Source organism: Phasianus colchicus, chromosome 1 (genome assembly GCF_987193195.1).
Source record: "Phasianus colchicus chromosome 1, bPhaCol1.hap1.1, whole genome shotgun sequence".
NCBI lineage: Eukaryota > Metazoa > Chordata > Aves > Galliformes > Phasianidae > Phasianus > Phasianus colchicus.
Genome location: NC_143436.1, coordinates 152,073,073 through 152,083,174, shown reverse-complemented (window position 1 = coordinate 152,083,174; position 10,102 = coordinate 152,073,073). Strand labels below are relative to the sequence as shown.

Below are 10,102 nucleotides of genomic sequence, written 5' to 3'. Positions count from 1 at the left end.
AGTAGAATGTAGTAAAATGTAGAAAAAGTGTATTTTCAACACTGTTTGTATGTTATTTGTTCTTTCTGCAGGCAAATATATATGCTGCTTTGCTGTTTCTTGTGTGTGTTTTTTTTTTTTTTTTAATAAAATCTTATTAGAAAATTCATTTTTCAATCACTTGAAAGCAGTAACTAAAAATGCTAAATGTTAATATGCTTTTAGAACAATTATTTATTTACTTGCTGTCTTACAATTTTTATCTTGAGTTTAAATAAATTTAAGTCTGAGGAAGTTGGATTTATTTAACATAGAAAAGGCTGTGGAAAGACCTCATATAGGTCTATCAGTACTTAGTGAATGGGAGCCTCTTCATTTTTTTTTCAGGAACATGTCTTAATGCATTCAAATGTGTTTTGTTGTTGTTGTTGTTGTTTTGTGTGTGTGTGTGTGTGTGTTTTGTTTGTTTGTTTTGTTTTGTTTTGTTGCAATTGTTGTTGTTTTAAGGAAATAATATCATTTCCTTGAACAGCAACGCTTTATCTTCTTGGGTCAGATGAATCATTTTGATATTTCTGCCTGTCTTCAGCTTTTGAAAGTATCTGAAGCTGGAATTTTGAAGGGTTTGATTTTTTGTTGCTGTTGTATTTGTTTGCTTGGTTGGCTTTTAGTTTTGTTTGATTTTGTTTTGGTTTTTAGGACACTGTTATAAAGAAAGGTGAAGGTAGAAAGAAAGAGTTTGAGATTTGCTTCACAAGTATCCAAAAAACAGTTTGTACACTTCTTATTTCCATTCTTCACCTTATATTATCCACAAGAAATACTAGAAAAACAGTAGAACAATTAGAATACAGTCATCCATCATAATCTCTGAGGTTACAAACGAGAAAGCAAAATAATGCCAACATCAATGAAAATCCAAAACTTCTCCATTATTTCTTCAATACAAAGAAAGCAACAGGTTTCCTAATGAAGATGGTTATATAGTTCAAGAATCTTCAAGAATGTTTAAAATGCTTAAGAAGCTGAATTTTTGGGGTAAGAAACTGGCTAGAGAGCCATGCGCAACGGGTAGTGGTTAATGGAGGTAAGCCCAGCTGGCGACCGTTTCAAGTCATGTCCCCCAGGGGTCAGGACTGGGGCCCATCTTATTTAATATATTTATGGATGACCTAGATGAAGGGATTGAGTGTACCTTCAGTAATTTTGCAAAAGACACCAAATAGGAAGGTAGTGTCCATCTGCCTGAGGGTAAAGAGGCCCTTCAGAGGGATCTAGATAAGCTGGATAGCTGGGCTGAGGTGAATGGGATGAGGTTCAACAAGGCCAAGTGCCAGGTCCTGCACTTTGGCCATAATAACCTCCTGCAGCACTATAGGCTTGGGGATGAGTGGCTGGACAACTGTGAAGAGGAAAGGGACCTGGGGGGTGTTGGTTGATACTCGGCTGAACATGATCTGACAGTGTGCCCAGGTGGCCAAAAGGGCCAGCGCCATCCTAGCCTGCATTAGAAATAGTGTGGCCAGCAGGAGCAGGGAGGTGATCATCCCCCTGTACTCAGCACTGGTGAGGCTGCACCTCCAGTACTGTGTTCAGTTTTGGGCCCCTTACTACAAAAAAGACATTGAGGCCCTGGAAAGTGTCCAGAGAAGGGCAACAAAACTGATGAGGGGTCTGGAGCACAAGTCTTAAGAGGAGCGGCTGAGGGAGCTGGGATTGTTTAGTTTGGAGAAGAGGAGGCTCAGGGGAGACCTCATTGCACTCTACAACTTCCTGAAGGGAAGTTGTGATGAGGAGGGGTTTGGCTTCTTCTCCCAGGCAACAAACAGGACCCGAGGAAATGGCCACAAGTTGTACCAGAAGAGGTATAGGTTAGGCATAAGGAAGAACTTTTTCTTTGAGAGAGTGGTTAGACATTGGAATGGCCTAGCCAGGGATGTGGTGGAGTTGCCGTCCCTGGCAGTGTTCAAGACGCGCATGGATGAGGAGCTACGAGATATGATTTAGTGGCTTGTGGTACCAATGATAATGGGAGGACGGTTGGACTGGATGATCTTGTAGGTTTTTTCCAACCTTGTGATTCTGTGATTCTATGATTCTATGAATTTGAACAAGATTTTTTTTTTTTTTTTTTTTTTTTTTGTGCCTGTAATGTTTTATACATTCTGAATTATTTTATAGTTCAAAATTACACATTCACCACTGTTTATTTTTCCATATTCTTTAATTACAGTTGTAAATTTGTGTTTTGAAGTTGTGGAAAAAGTAGGATAAGTATGTGTAGAGCAAACAAAGACAAGGACAGAGCCTTTATTTGAGAAATAGGTGCTATAGGAAAAGATATCCCTTGATCACTGAGGTTCGCTGCTTCAGAGCTGTTCCAGCCAGAACCACAGCGACTGTCCGCGAGGTGCCAGGGGGGTTTCAGTTGGTTCCCTCATTCAGGGATCCGCGAGACAACAGAGTGGCTGAACAGGCCTCGGCTGGGAAGTTCTCGTGGGAGCAGCTGATACAGTGGGAGAATTGCCAGGGCATACACCCCCATCGCCTTGAAAAAACCTCAGGGATGGAGAGGAGGAGTCGGGTTGTGAGAATCACCTGGGCTGTTTTAAGAAGGAGAAACTGTAAGCCACCCATACTTGGGACTACACTGTCAAGTGAGCGATAAGTGTGGGGGCTCCTGTTAATGACCTGATAATGGGGCGAGGGCAGATCCAGCACTACCGGCAGCAGGGTGGGGTTGATCAATCACACCTCATTAAGGCTATCTAATAGTGTTAGTGTGCCTGCTGGTTTGCGATGGCTGCACCCCGGCAAAAGGCTACTGCCACAAAAATTGTGGAGACCCAGACAGAAGTTCCATGCTCATGCAGAAGGAAGGCTGTAGCCAAAAAGAATGTGGAGACCGAGACCAAGGTCCTGTGCATGCTTGAAAGGGGATAGCTGATGCCAAGACAAAGGTGGAGACTCAGACATGGAGGTCCCAACACAAGATGCTAGTACACAGATCATTGGCTGTCATTCGTACCAGAGCCTGGCCTCTGCAGTGCTGAGCGATGGAGGTGGCACTTGTATAAGATGTGACCAGCAAAATGGAGATTGATTGGTGGCATCCTATCAGCCATATCCCTATCAGCCCGATATCTTGGCACACAGCTGAGTCTCTTACATGGAGCATGTCACCCTCTGCTGCCTTGCAAACAGGTGGGAGAGGGGAACCAGCAGGCAGACGGTGCTGCAGTGACCCCCTGTCCTCTCTTCCCCCTAGCAACAATTTGAGAAAGGAGGAGGAGTGGAAACGGGTACCAGCTCAACAAAGTGGGCATCCCCAGTCCCAACCATCCTTGGCGTCCCAGGTGCCTCTGCAATGGGTTTGAGGCCCTGGAACTCAAAGGAGAGATGAGTGAAGGTGTGGAGGGAGATCAACCCGTGAGGTTGCCTCGGGTGAAGCAGTCAACCCCATGGAGGACCTTCAAAATTATATCCGTGAACTAGGCATAAGAGAAGCAATTTATGAAGACACATTTGATGGCCCTGATATGGTCAAATTCTCAGCAGGGATGAGAGACTTAATTCTACAGCAAGCTCCCTCTCATCTGTATGGCACTCTGGTCTCTATATTAAATCCCCTGGTGGCTCCAGAAGTGCTGCCCACATAGTGGCTGACCTAGGAGAAACAGAACGCCTGCGGATAAGGCACAATATTTGGCCATTAGAAGAAGCCGAGGTCCTGCCGGTGACTAAAACCTGCCAGCTACTCGAGCTCCTCAATTGGGACCCATAAGGGTCTCCCAAAAACAAATGTTTAATGATTTAATTCGGGCTGGGGTCCAATTTACTAAGATTGACCACCAGCCTAACCATGTCCTTCTCTAGCTTTGGAGACAACTAAAGGACAACCGAAAATTTCAGAACTACCCTAAGAAACCAAGGGTAAGGGTTATAGAGAGAATACCAACAACAACATGGAACCTAGAAGATTTCATAGTTCCTAATAGGAAAAAAAAAAAAAAAAAAAAAAAAAAAAAAAGTCACCTCAGGTATCTCGGGCCACAATACCTGAGCCACCGGAAGCAAAAGAATTGCCCATAGCACAGTTCATGGAGTGGCAAGAGATGTTAGTCCCCCTAGGGCCTTCAGGCAGGATCAGAGGCCCTATGTAGAATGAATGATTTATTGGTCCCAAAAAAATATTCAGAGAGTTATGGCGTTAGTGGACACTGGAGCAGAAACAGCAATTATCTACGGAGATCCGACCAAATCTGATGGAGACAGAGTGATGATTGGTGGTTTTGGGGGACAGACTATTCCTGTCACCCAAACATGGTTGAAACTGGGGGTTGGGCGTCTTCCACCCCGGGTGTACAAGATATCTATTGCCCTAGTCCAGGAATACATCTTGGCATAGATATTCTATGGGGTCTGGATCTCCAGACAACTGTGGGAGAGTTCAGACTTTGACAAAGATGTGTTAGTATCCAGGTGGTGCAGGCAATATTAAGAGGCCGTGCGAAACATGGGCCTATTTGCCTGTCGAAACCGCACTGGATTACTAACATAAGGCAGTATAGACTCCTGGGTGGGTAAGATGAACTATCAAGAACAGTGCAGGAATTAGAAAAAGTGGGCATTATAAGACCTGCACACAGCCCATATAATTCCCCCATATGGCCAGTGCGAAAGTCGGATGGCACGTGGAGAATTGTGGAGGGGTTGCTCGGGGAGTGGGGCCACCTTGGGAATGTTAAGGACATGGTGACTTTGTGAGGATTGTGAAGATAAACAAGTGGTTGCTGAGCTGTGTCCGATGAGGAGGTTGGCGGGGGGGGGGGGTGGAGGGGGGGAAAGGTGGTTCCGGGGAATTCTGTGTTGTCCCGGTGACAGGTTTTGCCCGGTGATAGGATACATACGGTGATAGGTTACGCGCGGACTCGTATAACCAATTGTACATGGCCAAGGGTACTTGTTGGTGTTTATATTGCTGTGTTAAATCATTAAAGTTGGACTTAGCTGTTAACTCATATTGAGTCGTCACTGAGTTCCACAATCCCGCTCCTGCAGAGAATGACAGTGGATTACAGGAAATTAAATAAGGTCACGCCACCTATTCATGTGGCTGTACCCAATATTGCCTCCCTAATGGACACGTTGAGTAGGGAGATAAAAACCTATCACTGTGTCCAAGATTCAGCAGATGCGTTCTTCAGTATCCCAGTTGCTGAGGAATCACAAGATCAGTTTGCATTTACATGGGGAGGCAGGCAGTGGACCTTTCAGGTCCTGCCACAGGGGTACGTGCATTCACCAACGTATTGTCACAGTCTAGTGGCATGTGACCTGGCTGATTGGAAAAAAACTGATGTTAACTTGTATCATTATACTGATGATCTCCTGCTGACATCCAACTCACTGGAGGCAGTAGGGCAGGTGGCAGATTTATTAACCGCCTATTTACAACAGAGGGGATGGGCTATAAATCCCCAAAAGGTGCAAGGTCTGGGCTTGTCCATAAGATTCCTGGGGGTGGTTTGGTCAGGAAAGACCAAAGTACTACCCAGTGCTGTCATAGATAAGGTTCAGGCATTCCCAGTCCCTACAACACCAAAGCAGCTGCAAGAGTTTCTAGGTATATTGGGTCACAAAGATGTTGAAGGGCCTGGAGCGTCTCTCCTATGAGGAAAGGCTGAGTGAGCTGGGTTTGTTTAGCCTTGAGAAGAGAAGACTGATAGGGGACCTGATCCAGGTCTATATATATCTAAGGTGTGGGGGGCAGAGTGGCGAGGCCAGACTCAGCAGTGTGTAGAGACAGGACAAGGGGAAATGGACGAAAACTGGAGCACAGGAAGTTCCTCACAAATGTGCACAAGAACTTCTTTACTTTCAGGGTGACGGAGCATTGGAGGGAGGTTGTGGAGTCTCCTTCTCTGGAGATATTCAAGACCTGCCTGGATGCCTACTTGTGCGACCTGGTGTAGGGAACCTGCTTTGGCAGGGAGGTTGGACTTGATGATCTCTGGCGTCCCTTCCAACCCCTACAATTCTGTGATTCTGTGGTTATTGGTGTTTCTTTATACCTCACCTAGTGCAGCTGCTAAGGCCGCTGTACAGACTCACAAAGGAAGGGGCAGCTATGGGTTTGAGGGAAAACAGAATGGGATGCTTTCCAACAGGCAAAACTGGCAGTTAAACAAGCCCAGGCATTGGGTATATTTGATCCTACCCTCCCAGCCGAGTTGGATATTCACATTACTCAAGATGGCTTTGGTTGGGGCCTGTGGCAACACCAGAGTTCTGTTTGGACCCCCATTGGTTTCTGGTCTCAGGTCTGGTATGGAGCAGAAGAAAGATACAGTATGATTGAAAAACAGTTATTGGCTGCCTATTCAGCATCACAGGCAGTAGAGCTGATAACTCAAACGGCTGAAGTTGTAGTTAAGACCACTCTGCCAATTCAGGGGTGGATGAAAATCTGACCCACCTTCCTAAGACAGGGGTGGCCCAAGCACAAACAGTGGCATGATGGGTCGCCTACCTCAACTAAAGGAGTAGTCTGTTTTCACCCTTGAAAGAAGAACTTCAGAAGATCCTAGGCCCAGTGGCCTATCACAGTGATACACCAAAAGAAACACTGGTCGCTCCACCAGAGAAGAATCCCATTCAGGAGGGAGAATATCCTATCCCTGAAGATGCCTGGTATACAGATGGGTCCAGCAAGGGCAACCCGAGCAAGTGGAGAGCAGTAGCATACCATCCTTCCAACAAGAAAATCTGGTTTGATGAGGGGGATGGTCAGAATAGCCAATGGGCAGAACTGCGAGTCGTGTGGATGATTATAATCAAGGAACCCAGTGATGGTATTCTGAATATCTGTACAGATAGTTGGGCTGTGTACCGGGGGCTCACTCTTTGGATTGCACAGTGGGCCACCCAGGAATGGACTATCCACGCCCGACCAATCTGGTGCAAAGGCATGTGGTTAGACATATGGAATACAGTCAAACATTGGACTATATGTGTCTACCATGTCTCTGGTCATCAGCCCCTACAGTCACTAGGAAATGATGAAGCTGACACGCTGGCCCGAGTTCGATGAATTGAGAATTCACCATCTGAGAACACCGCCCATTGGTTACATCAGAAGCTACAGCATGCGGGACCAAAGACAATGTGGGCAGCTGCTAAAGCATGGGGACTGCCTATACAGCTACCTGACATTGTCCAGGCATGCCAGGATTGCGACGCTTGCTCTAAGATGAGACTGAGATCGTTGCCTGAAATGACAGCCCTAGAGGACACACTCCTCTCCAGCAATGGCAGGTCGATTACACAGGGCCCCTTCTTCGGTCTGAGGGGGCGAGATATGCCCTGATCTGCATTGACAGTGCAAGTGGGCTACTGCAGGCCTATCTAGTACTGAAAGCAAACAGGCATATACCATCAAGGCACTTACTAAACTGATGTCTGCCTACGGGACACCTCAAGTCATCGAGAGCGACCAAGGGACTCATTTTACTGGTGCAGTGATACAGTGCTGGGCAGAAGAAAATAACATCAAATGGTGATTCCACCTGCCATATAATCCAACGGGGACAGGCTTCATTGAACGTTATAATGGTATTCTTAAGGCTGCCCTGAAGACAGACTCCCAGTCCCTGCAGGGGTGGACAAAAAGACTGTATGAAACCTTGCGGGACCTGAAGACTCTGAGACAGCAGACCCAGTGCCCTGAGAATTTTGCAGACAACATGTACCTCTCCACTTAGGATCCAAATTACGGGCACTGATAATCAGGTAAGACCCCAGATTGGTAATGAAAATAATCTTCTGCTCCCTGCCCCTGAGAATTTAGATCCAGGCACCCATAGAATAAGATGGCCTTGGAAGGTGCAGGTAGGACCCAAGAGGTGTGGCCTACTTGCACCTCAGGGGAGATTGTTGGAGGTGGGAGGCTCAGTAGTCCCTGCAGTAATAGGTACATAGCCTACTGATATTGTGGTCAACCCTCCAATCTTCATTGCTAAAGGGACCCCCATCATGTCCCTACTGCAGATCAGGACACCTCCTTTGGTGCCTGATATAGTTATGCAGCCACAGACATCTGGCCAGAAGGTGTGGTACAGGCAGCTGGGACATGCCTGATTACAAGCCGAAGTGTTGACCCAGGATAGAAATATGGCCTGTATCTTGGCCTGGAGAGCAGACCTTCCTCTCCTGGCACCCCTGAAACATCTCTATTACTCCCTGTGAGATTTTGAGCCTTCAGGATCATCGTAAGGAACCAAATGCCATCAAAGCGTTCCAGTGTTACAATCAGATCACATGCAACACCCAGTGATGGTCTACATGGGACTGGTGGAGCATAGGATGGACCTGAACCTCAAGACCACAGCCTCCAGTAACATCATTGAGCACTGGCCCATAAAATAATATCGACATTCACCAACTGTCGCTCATCTTGAATTGTACCAACATGCGTTATGATGGAAATTGTATAAGTGTCGCGATATAGCAAATTTCTGTATTAGGAAAAGCTTACCCTTTAGTCAACCTGATCATTGGTTCATGCCATGAAGGAGTGGAGTGTATGGGAACTGCTGAGTCACGGCCTGAACCTCTGATTGATCACCTGAGGTGAGCAATGAGTCAGCCATGGGAGCACAGGTGAAGGCAATTAACCTGTGCTGCAAGAAGGGGTGGAGCCTGGCTCCACCTCTCCTAGACCCATTTAAGAGCTGATTAGTAGTGGGGAAGGATCTCTTTTGGAGATCCACTCTGCTGGAGTTTCCTGAGTGAGCCCAGGATATGGTTAAGCATCCTATTTGTTCTCTTTGTCTTGCTTTGCCTAACTCTCCTGTTTATTTCATTATCATACACTATCTTAATATTCTTTGATTATACACCCTCTATGTCAAAGAGTGGATAGACTGTGAGGAGCTCCCTCTGAGAAACTCTGAGTCAGGAACGGGTTGAGAGCCTGTGGGCTAGAATTAGGGACGGGACTAACAAAGGCCAGCTGGTGACAGGCATATGCTACAGGCTGCCTCATCAAGGGAAGACTGTTGATGAGGCTTTCTTGCTTCAGATGTGGGAGGAATCATGCTCACAGCCTCTCATCCTGATGGGGGACTTAAACCATCCAGATATCTGTTGAAAAGGCCACATAGTAAGCTGCAATAGGTCCAGGAGGCTCTGGAATATGTTGATGATAACTTTCTGGTCCAGGTATTGAACAGACAGACCAGAGGTGAAGTGTTGCTGGACCTGCTGCTCACCAGTGCGGAGGATATCGTGAAAGGTGTAAAGGTTGGAGGTAGCCTGGGCTGCAGTGACAACGCCCTGGATGAGTTTGTGATCTTGAGGGATGTGGGCCTGGTGAAGAGTGGCGTCAGGAGCCTGAACTTTGGAGAGTGAACTTCAAGCTGTTCAATGGACTGTTGGCCAAGATCCCATGGGATGCTGGCTTTAAAAACAAAGATGTTGAGGAGAGCTGGTTACTCTTCAAGGATGCCTTCCTGAGAGCACAAGAGCTCTCCATCCCTCTGAATAAGAAAGCAGGCAGAGGAGGTAGGAAACCGGCATGGCTCAGCAAGGACCTGGGCATGCTGAAGGCAAAGAAAGGTGCGTAGAAGCTCTGGAAACAAGGGCATGTCACCTGGGAAGAATACAGGGATGCCCCCTGGACTTGCAGACGTGGGATCAGGAAAGCCAAGGCACAAGCGGAACTGAACTTGGCGAGGGGACATGAAAAACAGTAGGAAGACATTCTACAGGTACATTGGCCAGAAGAGACAGGTCAAAGCAAGTGTACATCTTTTGGTAAATGTAAAAGGAGAACTGGCTTCAATGGACAAAGAGAAGGCTGAGTACTGAATGAGTTCTGTGCCTCGGTCTTCACTGGCAGCCAGGATTCCAGTACTTCTCACATCCCTGAGCCCTGTATTCCTAAACCTCTAGCTGGGGACCAAGGCAGTAAATCCCCCCCACTGTAAGGGTGGAGCAAGTCTGAGACCACCTCATGAGACTGAATGTGTACAAGTCTACAGGGCCGATGGCGTGCATCCCAGGGTTCTGAAGCAGCTGGCTGAGATGGCTGCCGAGCCGCTCTCCATCATATTTGAAAAGT

At 46.8% G+C, this 10,102-nt stretch overlaps 1 pseudogene; it reads left to right on the top strand.

Moving 5' to 3' along the window:
* Nucleotides 1–3,440: 3,440 nt before the first annotated feature.
* On the top strand, nt 3,441–4,142 carry LOC149920152 (uncharacterized; annotated as a pseudogene).
* Nucleotides 4,143–10,102: the final 5,960 nt, after the last annotated feature.